A 19512-nucleotide genomic window follows, 5' to 3' on the forward strand; every position below is an offset into this window, starting at 1 on the left:
CAGCCCTTTGGAGAGAAAGTTTGCCAGCCCCTGAACTAAAGGATACACTGCACATTAGCTCCTCTGGGTCTTTATCCCTGCCGGTTGCCGTGGGGGTGCAGAACTGCTCACTGGAACTCCTCCCAGCACAATCTCCCCATTGCACTGGGGTCTCCTCCTTCCCCCATTGAAGAAGCTTGTCCTGGTCACCTTGCCAGCCAACTTCCCTCCTTCCAGCTGGCTTGGGTGACCTCTTCCACCTCCTCTCACAGGCTGTAAGTGGAAGGCAGCGGTCGGGCCATCCCCTTTTTAAGTCCTGGTACCTTTGCAGTTCCAGGTGCATGTGGGTGCCCAGGAAAAGTTTCCCAAATGGAACCCCAGGGGCACCATGTGCCACAGAGCTTATTTTGGACATGCAGTATTAGTGACCACACTGTGGGGATTCCTCTAGACTCAAGGCCCCTGGGAGGTGGATATTTAAAAACACCCCTGCAGTGATGATGGTGTGGAGGGGACGAGGAACGCTAGGCTGACACAGGTCCTGGCGACACCATCAGATCACATTGGAGACTTTCTGATGGAAACATGCCCCGCCAGGACCACAAGGGTCTGTTTTGTTCACTGCTCTGTCTCCAGCTCATAGTCCAGAACCTAGCATGGCATATTTCATTTTTAAAACATATTTTTAAATGAAAATTTCAAACATACAGAAAAGCAGGCAATATACCCATCATCTGGATTTCCCGTATTTGCTTCATGGACTTTTTGGCCAAAGTATTTTAAAGCAAATTGCAAGCATCGTGACATTTCATCCTTAAGTACTTCACTGTGTGTATCTAAAAAACAAGGAAGCATTTCCCCAGAACCACAAGACCATTGTCACATAATTCCTTAGCATCCCAAAAAAGCAACTCTACATTCAGATTCCCCCAAATATCTCAAAAATGTCCTTCATAGTTGCTTTGCTTGAGCCAGGTTATTTTGTACTTATTTAATAACTATTTATAGAAGGAAGGAAGAAAGGAAGTTGAGCTAATATTTGTGGAGGTCAGAAAGTGTTAGCATTGCCTGTGATTTGTAATTGTATTGCCATCGAAAAGGTGGGAAACCAACTAAATGTCCAACATAAGAAATTAATAAGATTATTGAAAAGCCACATAAGAACAGTAAGCACACATTAAAAATTATGTTGCAAAATAGAATATTTAATGATGCAGGAAAATAATTCTATTTTGTGAACTGGAAAGAATCCAATTACAGGGCTTCTGGCTGGGTCAGTCGGAGGAGCACGCGACTCTTGATCCCGGGGTTGTGAGTTCGAGCCCCACGCTGGGTGCAGAGATGACTTAAAGAGGAAAGAAAGAAAGAAAAGAAAAAAAGAAAAGAAAAGAAAAGAAAGGAAAGGAAAGGAAAAGAAAAGAAAGAAAGAAAGAAAGAAAGAAAGAAAGAAAGAATCCAATTATAAAATGGTGTTTTCCGATCACACACATTCACACCAAAATACACGGTATCGCTTTTGGGAGTGGGATTAGAAATGATGTTTAATCTTTTTTTTTGTGCTTTTCTGCTTTTAGAAAGTGTCTACAATGGAATTACGTTTTAAAGAGAAATATTTTATGGTGCTGTGTTGTTTTCATGTAGCGGCTGTTGCATCACTGCCATCAAGTTTTCCTTGTCCCCAGCATCTTTATAACTTGGCTCCAAGTAAGGGCTTAGCTTATTTACAGACCCCATGGCAGCCTGGGGTTATTCGTCTCAGCGCACCATCTTCGGGGTCACAGGCTGGATTTGAACAGATCTCTTGCATGAAAATGAAGCAGCACCTGAGGCCACATTGCAAGGATATGGACTGCCTCTCTGTCTGTCTATCCATCACCTACACTTGGTTAATTAATAAATCTTTACGTTATTTTGGGGCGCCCGGGTGGCTCAGTCAGTTAAGCTCAGGTCATGATCCCAGGTTCGTGGGGTCAAGTCCCACGTCCAGCTCTCTGCTCAGCAGGGAGTCTGTTTCTCTCTCCCTCTGCCTTTCCCCTGGCTTGTTCTCTTGCTCTCTTTCACCTCTCTCTCTCTCAAATAAATAAATAAAATCTCTAAAAAATAAATCTTTATATTATTTTATTTTATTTTATTTTTTTTTTAAAGATTTTATTTATTCATTCGACAGGATAGAGACAGCCAGCGAGAGAGGGAACACAAGCAGGGGGAGTGGGAGAGGAAGAAGCAGGCTCATAGCGGAAGAGCCTGATGTGGGGCTCGATCCCATAACGCCGGGATCACGCCCTGAGCTGAAGGCAGACGCCCAACCCCTGTGCCACCCAGGTGCCCCTATTATTTTATTTTTAATAAAATATTATTTTATTTTTTTAATTCAAAAAAGGACAAAGAGATATGAAAACTCCGTCTCTTCTCAGTCCTCCCTCTTTCCCTCGTAGCAACTATTGTTACCAGTTTCTGGTGTGTCCTTCTATGGATATTCACGTTCTATCCTTCATCTGTTTGCTTAAAAAAAAAAAAACCCACACAAATAATGTCATAGCAAACACACTACTCTTCCTGTCCCTTGTCTTGAAATTTTTTTATTTTGGCGAACTTCAAATCTCTGTAATACACTTACAAGAAAACATGACCTAACAAATCCCCACGCACCCATCATCCAGCTTCAACCATTATTAATCTCACTTTTTCCATTTACTATATCCAGAATATCACTTCTTACCAGTGTATGTATACCTTAATGATCTCAAACATAATCTCTTACCAGCACACACAGAGCTGTGCCCATCTTTTTAAAGGCATATGTCTCATCTTATGGATGCACTGTCATTAATCTAACCATATTGTTGCATACATGATGTTTGAATCCATAGATTTAATTAAATGAATTAATATTTCATGTAATTACATTTCAACACAAGCAAATATAGTGATTTAAGTATACTTACCGGGGCGCCTGGGTGGCACAGCGGTTAAGTGTCTGCCTTCGGCTCAGGGCGTGATCCCGGCGTTATGGGATTGAGCCCCACATCAGGCTCCTATGCTATGAGCCTGCTTCTTCCTCTCCCACTCCCCCTGCTTGTGTTCCCTCTCTCACTGGCTGTCTCTATCTCTGTCAAATAAATAAATAAATAAAATCTTTAAAAAAAAATAAGTATACTTACCTATGTGTGAGTATGTCTGTGGGAGAAATTCTGATAATTCCGTGGCAGCACTGTTGAGTCAAAGGGGATGTACATTCAAATACAAATACACGGCCAAGTTACATTCTGTAGAGATTGCACAATTTACATATGCAAATAACTACAAGTAACAGGGACTTTCGCATGAACAGCGTTTGGTTATCTCTTATAACCAGAAGCCTGGAGGAGGGCAGGTGCCGTAGGAGCTCAGTGACGTCATCAAGGCTCCTGCTCCTTCTAAACGTGCCTGGATCACAGGCACAAAGATGTACGTATGAACAGATTTTGTTGGTTCAGTTACAGTTTTTCTGACTAAGAGATTCACACATAAATGTTCCATTTCCTCATCTGACTGTGCTTTGTTTGACTCTGTAATAAAATTCAGAAGCAAGACTTAAGAAGAAGAAGAAGAAGAAGAAGAAGAAGAAGAAGAAGAAGAAGAAGAAGAAGAAGGAGATGAAGAAGAGGAGGAGGAAGAGGAGGAGGAAGGGGAAGAAGAAGGAGAAGAGGAAGAAGAAGAAGGGAATCCTGCTCTCTCTGATCTTCTATTCTTCCATTGTGTCCTTGTGCTTTATTGCTTCACAGTTGCAAGATAGATCCTACCCCTTCAGGCATCATGTCCTCACATGATTGCCCAGTAAGACAGAGGCAAAAGGTTTTCTTTTCTTGAAATTCTGTTTCAAGTTGGGGCAGGGAAGTCACATTTTCCCTTATTTCTCATTGACCAGAACTGGGACTTACGCCCACCCCTAGACCAATCACTGGCATAGTAGAATGTGATTGCCATGACTGATTTAGACCAATCATAAGTCTCCCCCTGGGGCTGAGGCGGATCGAGGTGGATGAAGGAAAGCTCTGTCCTTACCTGAAAGAATTAGGGTTCCATGAGCTTGGAAGGAGAGTAGAAATGGCTCTTGGGTACACAACAGATAGCGCTTGCTGTATCCAGCTCTGGTGTGTTATCAAGCTTCTGATAGACTTGATTTATTATTAAATGGTAAAACTGAAAAATCTTTTTTGTTTGAGCCCTGACAACCTTCACAAAAAAAAAAAAGGTAATCTAGCATTTTATATTTGAATATTGCTTTTTCTTTTTCAAAGCACTTCTATGATCCCATTTGATTTTGACAGCAACCCACAGAAAGAGGTGGGGCGGGTCTCATTTCCGTGTTACAGGCCTGAGCTTCAGTATGATCAAAGGACTTGCCCAGCAAGTGGTGTCATTGGATGCCACAGCTGTCAGTCAAGGTGGCCCCTGTAGTTCTGCGCTGATGTCAGCCAAGAGCTGCCTGCTGGCAAGGGTGCGCTGGGTCTGAAGGTGGCCTCACAGAGCCCAGTGCTTTGCAGAGCCCCTGGTGGTGCCCTGTTGAGGGAGAAGAAAGGCAGACAACGGTTAAATCTCTGTTCTGACTTTAGGTAGCCCTAAGAAGCTTCTCTAGAATGAAATAGGCCTTACCAGCTACATTGAAGAGGAGTCGAAATAGACCTATAAATTGGACTGTAAAAGCAACTGGATACTTCAGTCAAATAATAGGTCTATTAAATAACATTCATATTAAATATGTGTATGGGAGGCGGACTGGATTGGTTCTTTTGGTATGTACGTGACCCCTTACGGGGGCTCCCCAAGGGCAAAGACCATATCTTCTTCACCTCACTGCCCCCAGCCCTGACACAGCACCTGCTACGTGGCAGGCGTTCTCCAATGCCTGTGAGATGCGTGTGTGCTCTAAGTTACTTCTGCTGATGACTGATGTTCCCCCTGTTATCATGTCAGAGGACCCTGGTTATTTCTACATAGAACCAACCAAAAAGTATAATCAATCAATTGATCAATCAGTTGATTACGAATTTGTCTATATTTCTGTGTGCATCATGAGCATGTAAGTTCCATGAGGGTCAAGACTAGGTCTGCTCAGTCCCAGCTCAGGACCTGATACAGAGTAAGGGCTCTGTAAACTGTGAAAAAGAATTCTGAGCAAGTGTTTGTTTCCTAATTTTAGCAGTGGGCTCATAGTGGGCCCTCAATAAATACCCATGGATTATCCATTGCTGACTGTGAACAACAGTGACTTCATGAAAACATACCTCTTGCAGGTTGGGGTGAAGTGAAGCAGGGCTGGAGAGCCAGCCAGTGTCCCAGGTGGACATACAGCCCACCACGAGGTCTGCTACCTCCCATGGGATCACATCTGAAGGCCAGGTCAGCTGGAGGAGAGACTCAGGGAGAGAGATCAAATCCTTTACAAAAGAAGGTAAAGAGGGGCTGGATTTTCAGAGGACCTTGATAGGATGGGAGCCATTAAAGGCAGCATGTGAAGGGTTCACATGGCCAAGTCACCATGTGGGGAGATTCAACTGGCAGAGAAATATAGGAAGGATTGCAAGGAAAACACTAAAATTGAGGAGACAAATTAGAAAAGATTTTTTCCCCCATTTGTTCATTTATTCACTTAACCAGGAAACACATACAGACAGCATACATATGCTGGGCCCTGGGCTAGATCCCGGAGATGAAAAAATGAGTAAGATTCTCGGACCTCTGCAATAGTTCTGGAGCCTGTGTGGGGTGTGGGGTGACAGGAGAAGAGCCAAGAGACATTTTGAAGACCAGAACACCAGTTCTGAATGACCAACCCTAGGAGGGAAAAGCAGCCTTGATTCCGTAAGCCTACCAGTCAGTGACGGTGTTGCGGTCAGAGAAGAGGAGAATGGGAGGTACCCGGGCGTGGAGGGGAGAGAGCAGGCTGGGGCCACGGTGCTTGTGACCGTGACTGTTTGGAAAATCCGGTTGCAGATGTCTGGCAGTGAATTGGGGGCTGGAGTCCACGTGAGGGGCCAAGGATGGACACGTGGTTCCAGGCATCATCTTCAAAGACAGGAAAGTCATGGGGTTGTGGGGAGCAGGAGGCTGGAAACTGTGAAATACTCTGTAATCTGTAAGGTTCCAGTGGTGTGCAGTGGGGGCGTGTGTGTGTGAAAGAATAGGGGCTGCTGGGGTAAAGGTCAGGAGGAGCTCGGAGGAAGCCCCACAAAGTAGAGGGTGTCCTGGAGCTCAGCAGTCTACAGAGGGTCGGGGGAAGAGCCCTGGGAAGGGCACAGTAAGAACAGTACCGCCACTGCCCCCTGCCTTTAATTATTTAATTGCCCAAATAATCATGTTCACTGCAGAAAATCAGAAAATGCAAAGAAGCAAAGCCACGAAAAAAGCCATCCCTAATCCCCGCCACGCTGAGATAACCCTGTTAATATGGTTGTGCTGATTTGCCCAGACGTGGTAACAGCCTCTTCCATCCTGGGCTGGAATCCAGCCTGGAAACTCTAAAGAAAGAAATGACAGCCAAGAGGTCGACTCCAACAGGCTCGCGCTCTGGGCTGCATGCTCTTTCTCTCCTCCCAGCTGGAGTGGAAGGACTCGGGCCACAATCCTTTGTAGAGCTGGACCCTCCCCAGGAACCTGGGGACTGAACAGGCTGGGAACATGCTGCAGAGAGACAGCGAGAAGCCTTCGGGCCCAGGAGAAGGCTGAGCACGGATGCACCCTGCGGCTTCCAGAGTCTTCAGCGCAGGGTGGGTCCCTGAAGGAGGTGCTTTACCAGGCTCCTTGCAGAATCGTCTGTAGATCTGTCTCCAGCAGCTGGAGGCTGGCTCGGGAGGACACACCCCCTTCCCCTGCCGTTAGATTAGCAATTATGCTGGGTGTGCAGCACCTCCTCAGGGACCCTTGAGGAATTCAGTCTTCCAGGAACAATCTGGAACAATTCAAAATCACCATGGAAACATGACTGGCGACATCGATTGTCTGCCAGAGGGCCTGTGTGGCATGGTGTCTCTGAGGGCTGGCCTTAGGGCCACACTGCCCGGGGTTGAATCCTGACTCTGCCATTTATTAGCACACGCTTTGGGGTAAGTCACTCAGCCTCCGTCTACCCCAGCCTCCTGGTTTGTGACGAGAGCGTTGCAGTGCCGGCTCATAGGGATGTTGTGAGCGCAGCTTGTGCTCCTTCAGGCAAAGCACTCGGATACCACTCTACAAATGGTACTTATTAACGAGCGCAGGGCCATTCAGAGCACACTGCACGGTGGGGTCAGTCTGGAAGGCTCCCTGAAGAAGGCTCCGGGTTTGTACGGGCTGAGCAGTAGGGGAGAGAAGGAGTTCAAATGTGCTTGCTCAGCTGAATGGAACAAAGTGACCAGAAAATCCATGCATTCTGCCTCGATGGGACTCGCGGGCCTGAGTCCTGGTTTGTCCCATCGTGGCCTGTCATGAGGCTGAAGGGCGGGAAGACCTGCGTGCCCAGGGCTGAGGCAAGGCTGCCAAGCACATTTCTGCAGGACGTTGCATGAGTGGGGTTGCTGCGTGGCACCGTGCGTGGCTAAGCAGCATGGTCTAGCATCCAGGAGCTCTGGAGGACCCTCCTGGGCTGGGCCTGCTCCCAGAAATGTGGCTCCCTAGCACCTGGCCCCTGCCTGGGCATGTCTTGTCCTGTGCCCAGGAAGATGTCACTTTATTACACTTGAAAAATTGGGTATCTTTTACTCTGATTATACAAGTAATAAGCCTAGAAAACATCCAGAGAAGATACTTTAAATTTCTGATAATTCCCCTACCCTGGAATCACCAATGTTCTATATTTTTTATGCATGACTTTTCCCTCCTTCTTGTGTCTTCCTAGATGTGCACAGATACTTTTTGCTATCACGAATACGATCAACCAATGCATATTATTTTGCAATGCGATATTTTCAATTGTTTTCAACTTTCTTTTCATGTCGTTAAGTATTCTTCCATAATGTACTTTATGATGCTAGCATCGTGCAACTTATGCCATAAATTATTTGACCTATCTCTTATGGTTGAAAATTTAAATCCTTTTTGATGATTTTTTTTCCATCTCATAAACAAGGCTCTCATGCATAATCTTGTAGATAAATCTTTCACATATTCACGCTTACTTCCTTGGGATCATTCCTAAAGCCTGGGCGAGCAGGTATGCCTATTCTAAGGCCTTGGATACCTACTGCTAGGCTCCCCAGATGAGGCCACTTTCCTACCCGTGCACCTGAGAAGGCCAGGTAGGGAGCTGGGCAGATACCAACAAGCACCTTAGAAACTCCCCCACGGCAAAGGAAAGTGGCTGGGACAAGGAAGGTGGCAGAAAGTCGTGTCAGCTGATGTAAAACCAAAAAACGTCGCTGTCCCTTGAGAGCCAGGTAAGCTGATGACAACTGGTGGAATCTGAGGGACTCCGTAGACGTGAGTGTGGTGCCTCAAAGAGAAAGGACTCAGGAAAGACACTTTCCAGCTCAAAACCTGCTTGTAGCTTTCAAGGGAGCCCCAGCTTTGCTCACGCCTCTAGACAGTGCTCTGTCTATCCCAGCAGACAGAGCTCCCCAAGGGCAGGGACGTGTCTGTCCACCTCTGCATGCCCACAACCAGTCTGGGGGCTGGAAAATGTTTGACATGACAAACTCTACCCCAACTCACAGCCTCTCTATTTGCTTGTCCTGCATTTTCAGGTCAAGGTCGAGGCGGCTGGCACCCACTTTACTGCCAGCAGAGTGTCTTTCCTGGAGGCTGCTTGAGCAATATGTACCAAAGGCCTTAAAACATGCACACCTTTCAAACAGCGGTTTCACCTGTAGGAACACCCTAAGGTAATCCAAGGCCCCCAACGAACGGCCGGCCTGCCTTTCCCATCTATTTCCTATCGATTCTCTCTATACCCCCTTCACTCACATCGTGTCTCCATTCACATCTTAGGCATCCTTGCCATTGGCAGGAAGGCATTTCCGGCCGCATGAACTCCGCTCTGCTCCTCCTCAAAGCAGTTACAAATGCGACCTCCTCTAGCGCGGGGCCCTGACCCTAGCCGCCGGCTTTCCCACTGCCTTAGGGTCACTTACGTGCGTGGCTTACTGGAACTTCCAAACCACAATCTATTTGAGGGTAGACAGGCAGAATCCACATCTATTTTATCTTCGTCCTTCTCTACACCTGGCAGAGCCCAGTTCCCCCAGCAGGTTCAGGACCCGGGCAGCGTGGATGCGAGCCACACCTGCTCGCGCGAGCTTGTTGGCATCGGGCACGAGCTGTGCAAGCGCGCACCCTTCGCAGGCGCAGCCGTACTTTCAACCTCAGTTTTCAGGTTTTCGATCTAAAATTTAGCTGAGCAAATGGAGGCTGGCATGGGTGAGGGGCACTGACCAGAGGCACACAAATTGTGTAGAACCCACAGGATCCGATTTTAAGTTTGAGGCTCATTTCCTGAGGCAAGCTGCTCCATATTTTGGAATACAAATACGATTCTTTCTTTCTTTCTTTCTTTTTTTTTTAGAGATTTTATTTATTTATTCGACAGAGATAGAGACAGCCAGCGAGAGAGGGAACACAAGCAGGGGGAGTGGGAGAGGAAGAAACAGGCCCATAGCAGAGGAGCCTGATGTGGGGCTCGATCCCACAACGCCGGGATCACGCCCTGAGCCAAAGGCAGATGCTTAACCGCTGTGCCACCCAGGCGCCCCCAGAGAGGGTTTAATGAACCGAAATTCGATTCAGAAGTGCCAGCACCATGAGATGGGGCTTTTAGAGATAAGGAGCCACCGTCATGGCCTCCCCAAAGGCTGGGAGGACAGAGGCCCTGGCATCCTAGGTTCCTCATCTCAAAATCTGTGCCTTTTTGCTAATAAAAACTGAATTTGCATCGGTAGAACAGTTAATTACTGAGAGTAAATTTGCAAGAGGGAGAGTTACTGAGATATGTAACCCACGCTGTGCCCTTGTTCCAATGTTAAGAATGAGAAAGTCGAGGCTCAGAGAGGTTAATTAACTTGCTCGTAGTCGCCCAGCAGAGCCCCAATTCTAGTTCTGGCCAGTCTGACTGTAGTTAGGGTTCTTTCCCCGTCCAGGTGGTTCTGGCCCCGGCTGCATATCAGTGGCTTCCGGGGCCCAGGTCTCAACGGAGCCTAATAAAATCAGAATCACTAGGCTTGGTGCCAGCCATCCGTACTTTTTAAAAGCTCCCCAGGAGCTTTAATGAGCAGCCTGGTGGAGACGGCCTGACCCGTGCCACGCTGCCTCTCAGCCCTCACCCCGGGGCCTTCCCAGGGAGAGCCCTGATGGAAGTGACAGGGGCTCCCCCCACCTCACCTTGGAACCACCCAGGAGCTTTTTAAGAGAGACGGCTGCCCTGGACACCACCACAGATCACTGAAGACAGGACCTCTGCCGTGGAATCTGTGCATTAAGCAGATGTATTTTTATTTATTTATTTTTATTTATTTATTTATTTTTAAGATTTTATTTATTTATTCGACAGAGATAGAGACAGCCAGCGAGAGAAGGAACACAAGCAGGGGGAGTGGGAGAGGAAGAAGCAGGCTCATAGCAGAAGAGCCTGATGTGGGGCTCGATCCCAGATCGCCGGGATCATGCCCTGAGCCGAAGGCAGACGCGCTTAACCGCTGTGCCACCCAGGCGCCCCAAGCAGATGTATTTTTAAAGCCCCCAAGGCAGATAGAGAAAAGTGCAGCCAGTGTCGAGAATTAGTCCAGAGGCTTGAACCAAATGGCCTCTCCGGGGCCATGCCCTCAGGAACCCGGTGAGGGGATCTACCCTTCGTGGGATTCCTGGCCAGCTGCCCGCAGGAAGGACAAAGGCGAAAAGGATCGACATCCCACAATCCAGTGTGCAAAGACATCATTAAATGCTCAGGAAAAGTCTTACTCTCAAGTCAATTAAATGCTTCCCTGCAATAAATGCTTCCCTGCAAATTCGTTGACAAATTTACTTGACATAATCTTTCTTCACAGAAAAAGCAAAGTGCACTTTAGGCTTGGCATAGAAAAGTGATTTAAAAAATTTGTCATGAATGAGGTCCAGATGAATGAGGTTCACCATAGGAACAAAGGGAACTCGGCAGAAAGAGAGAACCGGAATCTGTAGCCTCCTCCGAGCCTCTATTGTGTGCAGACTTTGTATGCAAAGCAGGGAGGGAACTGCTGAATAGGATTGCGATTCTGGGGGGGAAACAAAAGATTATCAGTCAATGCAGGAAAGGGAGCTAGGCCAGGGCAAAGAGCTCCCGGAGGAGGGCAGGCTGCGGACTGGAGGACCCGGGCCAGCTGCCAAGGCTGTCCCCCAGTCTCCAGTTGACTTGACCCTGTTCCCTCCAGGTGACACTCAGGCTGAAAGTATCTCCTTGGCCTCCCTCCTCCTGATGGGCCCAGGCTGAGCCTTGCCTTGAGCTCTCTTTAGGAAAGTATGGGACAAAAAATCTCCCAACCCAATCAACCTCTCCACAGAGGTAGAAGAGAAAGAAAATAAGTTTTCTTATTGAATCAGCATTAAACCGGAATGGGTTGCACATTGCAGGCAATCTGCTAAAAGATGGCAGAGACGGAGAGAGAGACGTTTCCCTTTTATATAAGCAGCTACGACCCATCAGGTGAGAAAACTTGATAGCTCAACCTGGATTCCCCTGGCTTGGGGGCTGGCCATCTGTGTCTGCTAATTGCTTCTATTCAAAGAAAAATAAACTTCTCATCTCTTTATGACAAGAGCTGATTTTGCAACTTGAAGCCGAAGTTCGGGTGCCAGCCTCCCACAGAAACTAGGAGATGGGGGGCTGTCTTCCCAGATGATTGTGTTTCAGAGAAATGGTTCCTGGGTCCTGGGGAAAGGCAGGCCTGGGTCCTAAAGCTGGCAAGAGGCTTATGTAGCTTTTGAAAGATTTACTTCCATTTCAAAGAGACAGAGAAAGCATTTCCACTTACAAATTTTCTTAAGTATACGCTCTAAGACAAGGGAAAGGGGTGGGAGTGGGGAAGTCTTTGCCATTTTCTCAACTGGGAGGATTAAGCCTCTTCTTTTTTATTTCTATCTGCCCCACAGATCTCTGCTTTGCCCTCTGGGGGTGCCTGATGGGGAAGGGGTGTGAGTGTCAATAGTCTTAAACTGTATTAGATCTTGCGACCTGGGGAGGGAGCAGGGTGGACGGCGCTTGGGGAATTTTCGGATTAGTCTAGGGTGTTAGCAGGAATGGGTGGTCGCTGATCCCCAGGTCCCTCTGCCTCCCTCAACTCGCTCCCTCGACTCTTTCTGTGCCCTGTGTCACCCTGCCCCATCCTCCCATCCCCAACATGATCTGGGTGGCTCTCAGCTCCCTGCTGGGGAGGAAGGCGGTTTGGGGCCCCTGGCCCGGTGGGGCTCCCAGGCTGTGGCGCTCGTCTGCCCGCCTGCCCCAGCCCAGCTCCTGCCTTCTGCTCCACTCCAGTGACTCTAACCCACTGCAAGCCGCAGCCAACTCTGTGGAAAGTTCAAATCTTTAGGGACTTCATAAATTAGGCTTCACTGCTAAGTATTCTCCAGAAAAAAAAATTGGGGAGTTGAGGGGGTTGCAAAGCACAGCACAATTACTGCTCACCCTTCTCCAGCTCCTACTGTTCACTTTGCCAGTAAGCCGCCAGAGCCTCCCAGGAGGGGGCGATGGGGCAGTGGGGTTGGTGGGATGCAGGGATTGCTAACGGGCTGAGGGGGTGAGGGGTGCTTCTGGGTCCAGAGGGGGGTTAGAGGGGAGGGAAGAACTGTTCTGATAGGCAAGGGCTATGACAGCATTTGGTTTGTGTTGGCAAATTTTGAGAGGACCTTGCAATTTTAGTGTGTGCTTGTGAGTGTGTGCTCTTTTGTATTCATGTCAGGAAATTTAGGTCAGGATCTTAAATTTCTGCACCCACATGTGTCTCTGAGCACGTTTCGTTGTGTCTAAGTGTCACATGTGTGTATGTGGGGGGGAGGTGTGTGTTCTTGCACTTGGTACAGAGGGGAGGTTTCCATGAGATCCCAGCTTGCGAGCCGCGGCTGTGGGGAAGTCCAGCGGTTTCTTGGTCCTAGCCAGTGACAGCAGAGAGGGAGGGTCCCTGACAGTGAGATGATGTATTGACAGGGCCTGGTCCTCATGGGACCGGGAAGCAGCCTCCACCTGCCTCTTCACATCCTCTAGGCTGTACCCTTATCTTCTGTTCCTTATGTTTCTGGCCCAAAACTTGGCTGCTGGGGCTGGGGGCCATAACTGCAAACAGGTCAACTCTCTCACACCTCCATGCTTTTGCTCCTACAGGTCCCTCTGTCTGGAACACCCTCCCCCCTTTTCCCTCATCTGGCTAAATTCTGCCCATCCTTCAGGAAGGTCACCTCCTACAGGAAGCCCTCTTCCACCACTCTGGGATGAGGAAGGAGTCCCTCTCCCCGAACTATGAGCATCTCACCCAGGACATGTGTCTGTTACAGCACTCGCCACACCCTATTAGACTCTACTGTCTGTGGGTCTGTCTCACCCGGGGCCAGAGAGCTCCTTGAGAACAGATCGCATCTTTCATGCCTGGGTTTCTGTCCCCAGCACAGCTCTGGTCAGAAAGTGGGCTTGTGAAATGAATGGCTCTCCCCATACTTGCAATGCACTTCCCCATTCACCTAGCGCTTCACCTCCATTGTTCTCTGCTCATCCTCCCCGCAACCCAGGGTGAAGGGGAGGCAGACCTTGTCATTACTGATCCTGAGGTTGGACTGGTTAACAGCTTACGTCTCCCCACCACCTAAGTCCCTGTTCTCCAGCCTAAGAGCAGGCTTTCCTTTAGGGCGGGGCCCACAGAGAGAAGGTGGCTGTGATCCCTGGCAAGCAGGCTTCAGGGAGCTTTGCCCTAAAGCCCCAAGCCACTCACACACTGGTTGCTAAAAGACATGTATTGGGGGTGGGGGTGGCATAATGTTTTGAAAAATGGACGTGGGGATCGGCTCATGAATCTGGGCTCCTGGTCCCTTTGAGATGTCCCTGGCTTGGCTCCCCTCCTTTCTCCACATTCGAGCCCAGCGACCCATTCTTTTCTTTTCCCTGAGCAAGTGTATTCATTAGGGCTTTCCAGACAAACACAATCAAAAGGATGATATAGTAAGGAGTTGGCTCACGTGGTTATGGAGGCTGACAAACTCAGAATCTGCAGGGTGAACTGGCAGGCTGGAGGCCCAGAAGGACAGACATTCCAGCTGGAGTCTGAAAGCCGTCTGTTGGAGAAATCTCTCTTACTTGGGGGATGGTTGGTCTTTTTGTTCTACTTAGGCCTTCGACTGATTAGGGGAGGCCCACCTACGTGAGAGAGGGCAATCTCCTTTTCTTCAAGTCTGCCGATTTAAATGTTAATCTCATCCAAAAAACACCCTCTCAGAAACCCCTACCCCTCCCTGAATAAGGAAGGTGTGACCAACTCTCCAGGCACCTTGGCCCAGCCCGGTTGACACCTGAAATTAACAATCACAGCCAAGGATAGCTGGGGTCCCTGGGGCGCAGGGAAGGGGAGGCAAACTGCTGCGTGCCAAACGCCATTCCAGCTGTCTCAGCCCCCTTTATAATGAAGTAGGAGTCACATGGGAGGATGGATGGGTTGCTAGGTAGCTGGAGGGATAGAGAGGCAGGTAGATAGATAGGGAAAGACAGACACTAGTCCTGGTACCTAGTAACTTTCCAGTCAGCATTAGACTGACATTTGCAAAAATACAAAAGTAGAGAATGACAGAGCGGAAAAGTCAACTTACCCAACTCTGAAGTTTCCCCACGAGGAAATGATACCCAGAGCAGAGGAGCGATTTCTTCAAGTTCCCTCCCAGAATCACGGGGAGAGGCTCTGTGGCCTTCTAGCCTGACTGCCGGGACTGACCAGGAACCAGGCGTGTGGGATGTGTCGGCTAGGCCAGGTGGGGCTACCCTGCAGGAACCCCTAGCAGGCTTGTTGGGGTGTGACTTGGGCTGGTGGCGGAGCTCTGCTCCACGTCCTGCCCTGGCGTGTCCACGTGTGGCCTCTGTGGCCACCGGGGCGACACAGAGAGAGCCGGTATGTCCGAGGCCCTTCCTCCAGGCTTCAGTCCGGAGACAGCACCTGGCAGCTCTGCTCTCAGCCACACGGAGAGCCTCGTGGAGCCGAGGGCCGGCAATGTGGGGGACACACGGGTATAAGCGCTTTGGACACAGGGTGCTTTGCGATCTCTTTGTCAGGACCCCAGTGTTTCCTTTCCTACCTCTTGGAGCCAAAGGAATTGCCCCAGGGTATCTCAGCACCCCAAGAATCTCACTCCACGGGGTCCCACCTCACAGGGCACGGGACATCTTTGCCCGCCGCTGAAGGCGGAGTGGTTTGTGTAGCTGAGGATTTGAGGGAACATTCCCGTCATCCCTTCCATCTAAACAAATGGAGCCGGAGGAGCGGGATCTGCCCGCAGTCTCGGGCCTCCCTCTGGCCCTTCGGCCTGGACCCTTTACCCCCACTGTGGCCCAAGCTCACGAGCATCGCCCCAGGGTAACACTGTGTCTGATCCCCCCTCACTGCTCATTCACTCATCGTTAGAACATTGGCTGTCGGTGTTTTCAGGCTTTTACATCTAGTCCCTTCCCAGGTGGGGTTTCTTAATAAGTATTTGTCAAGCATTAGAGCACTTACCAGAACTCCGTGGGTTCCCATCACCAGTGCCTCAGGCATCATCTGGGTCCTCCGAGGTCCCTCGCCTTGCTTACAACACACCGGTCACCAGATAGCTGGGCTTGAATTGCATGATTGCCTGAAAGCGTTAGGAACTGAAGTGTGCTTTTCTTCTCCTTTTAGAAATGATTTTATTTATTTATTTGAGAAAGAGAGAGTGAGAGAAAGAGAACGAATCAGGGGAGAGGCAGAGGGAGAAGCAGACTCCCTGCTGAGCAGGGAGCCCAACGCGGGGCTCGATCCCAGGACCCTGGGATCATGACCTGAGCCGAAGGCAGACACTTAACCAAGCGAGTCACCCAGGCGCACCTGGAGTGTGCTTTTCTAATGGCATTGGTGTTCTTTCAGTAAGTTAAAATAGAGCTTTTTGTTAAAATAATCAAGAACAAATAAGAAAAAATATATTAAAATAGGCTATGCGGTTGGGGTTCAATGCAAAGAAATGGCGGCACTGAGGCGTGAACCGGCATCTGCGTTACTAGTGCTGCTGTCCTTTAGCTCGTGTAATCCTGGTCCGCCTGCGGCTCAGGCAGAATTCATCGACCCTGATTAAACTTTCTTAGCTGTGTGCCAAAGCTGATGGGATCTGTCAAGAGCCCTGGTAGGGAGCTTTTCTCCCACCTTGATCTCTGATGTTTAATTAAGGACCTCTCCTGGCCTCTTACAACTTCTCAGAAGAAGGCTTTGGTTTCTTGTGTTTTTGTTTGAGTCTTAGCCCTGTTTCCTTGTAGTCTGCAGGGAGAAAGAGAGAGAGTAAATTATAGTAACGTGTGATATTTCCAGAATATTCGAAACTTGAGACTGCCTTTTTCTGAATCAGCAGGAAGATTTTCCTTACCTGAATTCCTTTCTCAGTCTCAGCTCTCGGCTGAGTTAGTTATCTGCCATCTGCACGGAAAGGTCCCTTGGCAACCAGGTCCCTGATAAGGTTAGATTTTAAACTGACCCCTCTTGTCATTTGACTCTGCGAAGCCTGCTCTTTGGTAAGTATAAAGCAGGCCATCCCAGAGCATGGCTTTGAAAGTACTTCTAACCCGAAGGTGACACAGAGCAAAATCTCTGAGCATCCCTGTGCGCTCAGCGTGATCCCGGGGACGCGAAAACAGAAAAGGGCTCACAGTCATTTTTCAGTCTGACCTGGGGAGTCAGACACGAAGCAGCAGGTCCCAAAGGTGGCAGCTCATTAAATGTGACTCCGTGAGGCAAACTCCCCTGGGTTCAGACCAACGGTAAGGGCAGCCATTTCCCGCTGCACACCTCCTTCTCCCATCTGGGTCAGGGCAGGCTTTGTTTTCTATTCCCTGTCGGGTCGCAAGTGCCCTGGCTCCCGGTGAAGGACCCGAGAGCCCTGAGGCGAGCAGGTTGGGGTTCAGTAAAACCACAAAGCCGAGCTGTCCCACAGCCAGTGCGGTGAGGAAGATCAAGATGTCGGGAAGGAGTGCTGCTGGGCTTTGCTACACCCTGGCTGGGGTCATTTGGGGGAGGGGGGCTTCAACCTGTTTAATCCCAGGTGTTTGGGAAGGCTTGGAGAAGCCTTTGGCACGAACAGAGCCCACACAGTCTACAACGCAGGTGGCTTGTGTCCTGTTTTTTTCTGCTTAATGGCCAGTTTTGCAGTGCAAGACACCTTTCCATAATTCCCCTTAGAAAAGCTGGACCATGGGGCGCCTGGGTGGCACAGCGGTTAAAGCGTCTGCCTTCGGCTCAGGGCGTGATCCTGGAGTTCCGGGATCGAGCCCCACATCGGGCTCCTCTGCTATGAGCCTGCTTCTTCCTCTCCCACTCCCCCTGCTTGTGTTCCCTCTCTCACTGGCTGTCTCTATCTCTGTCAAATAAATAAATAAAATCTTTAAAAAAAAAAAAAGAAAAAAGAAAAGCTGGACCAGGGGCGCCTGGGTGCCTCAGTCAGTTGAGCGTCTGCCTCTTGATTTCGGCTCAGGTCGTGGTCTCAGGGTCCTGGGATCGAGCCTGGCATCGGGCTCCGCACTCAGCAGGGAGTCTGCTTAGGATTCTCCCTCTGCCCCCTCCCTGCTCCCAAATGATCTCTCTCTCTCCAGAATAAATGAATAAATCAAAAAGGAAGGAAGGAAGGAAGGAAGGAAGGAAGGAAGGAAGGAAGGGAGGAAGGAAGGGAGGAAGGAAGGAAAAAAAGCCGAACCAAGTTGATTAATAAAGTTACTCAGCGCCATTCTTGTCAAAAGGGTCCAATTCATGCCTCGGTCCTGTGGCCACAACTGCTCTGAGGGGTGATGTGAAAGCGGCTTGTGGGAAGTGAGTAGATAGCAATCGTTAATGTTTATTGAGTGCTTGCTGAGAACCAGGCTCTGTGTGAAACCTTTACTTCGTTCTTATTTATTAAGACAGATGGTGCTCTCTGGAGGAGCAAATCCTCATCCTGTTGGGGAACAATCAGGAGAGAGAAGAATTCCACTGGGGGCAGGTCTGGGTGCCAAGAGGGGCCCTCCTAGCCAGATAACCTGCTCCTCCCCCAGTGGGTCACCTGGAGAGGAAAGACCCTCCCCTCCCAGGTACACCCCCCACCCTCACCCCCGCCAGGCCCAGCGGGCTTGGCTCCAGCCTCCACGCTGCACCCCAGGCTGCCGGAGCTTTAGGAAGCATGGCTCCCGGAGCCTTATGCTGTGGACTTACTGTTACGTTATCTTGTTTTCTCCTCACTATAATCCTGTAAGGGAGGGTAGTATTTTTGCCCCCATTTGACAGATGAAATCAGAGACACAGAGGGGATGAAAGTTTGCCCCCAGTCCTACAGCTAGAGGCTGACAGAGCGGAGTTCTCCCGGGCTCAACCTCCGTCTCCGGGCCACGGTCATCTGCCCATGTGAGGGCTTAGCCTAAGGGACTCTACCCTTTGGCCTCACGGCTGGGTCCCTGGGACCATGGAGAATCTCAGGCAGGGCTGAGAGGGTCTGAAGAATTGTGGAAAGGTGTCTTACACTGCAAAATGGACCAAGAAGCAAACAGACAGAGAAAACAAGCCATCTTCTCGTAGCTGCAGTGACAGAACCCCAGAGACTGGGTGCCACAAATAACAGACATTCGTATTCTCACAGCTCTGGAGTCCTCTGCAAGTCCAAGCCCAAAGTGCCAGCAGGGTCAATGTGTGATGAGAAATACAGAAATACAGACGGCTGCGTACTCGCGGTGTCCTCACATGGCCTTTCCTCTGTGTGTGCACACCCCTGGTGTCTGTCTGTCTGCTCCTAAGGACACCCGTCCTATTGGATTAGGGCCCCACCCTTATGACCTTATTTAACTTCACCCTCTTAAAGGCCTTATCTCCAAATACAGTCACATCGGGGGTTGGGGCTCCACTGTGGGAATTTTGAGGGGACACCACGCAGTCTAAGCATAGATGCTTCAAAGCCCCGGTCCCTCCTGGTGCAGCCCCCACAGCATGGGTCCGGCAGGCGAGTCCCAGGTATCAGCACCTCTCTGCAAGACTTGGCCGCTAGGGACCGCTCCGTGCAATCCACGGCCACGAAAAGACCACTGCTCCACCGGAGAATTCAGGAAGGCTTTTTACAGCGCTCCTGCCGACTCCTGCAGCTTTGTAAAACCCAACATTTACATGTAATTGTTTTCACATCAGCAAAGCTTTTCCATTTACCATCTCAACAGAGGGACTGAGGCCACAACCCCCTATCTGGTCAAAGTTCTTACCAATGTTACTTTTTTTTTTTTAAGTTTTTATTTATTTGAGAGAGAGAGAGCATGAGAGAGACAGAGAAAGAGCCCAAGCAGGGGGGAGGGGTAGAGGCAGAGGGAGAAGCAGACTCCCCGCTGAGCAGGGAGCCCCACCCAGGCTCCAT

At 49.5% G+C, this 19512-nt stretch overlaps 1 long non-coding RNA gene across 1 annotated transcript; it reads right to left on the reverse strand.

Annotated features, from left to right (window-relative positions):
* Positions 1–1196: 1196 nt before the first annotated feature.
* On the reverse strand, positions 1197–18152 carry LOC123788988 (uncharacterized). The gene is made up of 4 exons (XR_015723872.1): positions 5247–18152; positions 4024–4521; positions 3141–3190; positions 1197–1324 (listed from the first exon to the last, which is right to left on the reverse strand). It is a non-coding gene; the product is annotated as an uncharacterized LOC123788988 (long non-coding RNA).
* Between the last annotated feature and the right edge of the window lie 1360 nt (positions 18153–19512).

This window comes from Ursus americanus, chromosome 3 (assembly GCF_024610735.1).
Source record: "Ursus americanus isolate L20-20 chromosome 3, mUrsAme1.1.p, whole genome shotgun sequence".
NCBI classification, from domain to species: Eukaryota; Metazoa; Chordata; class Mammalia; order Carnivora; family Ursidae; genus Ursus; species Ursus americanus.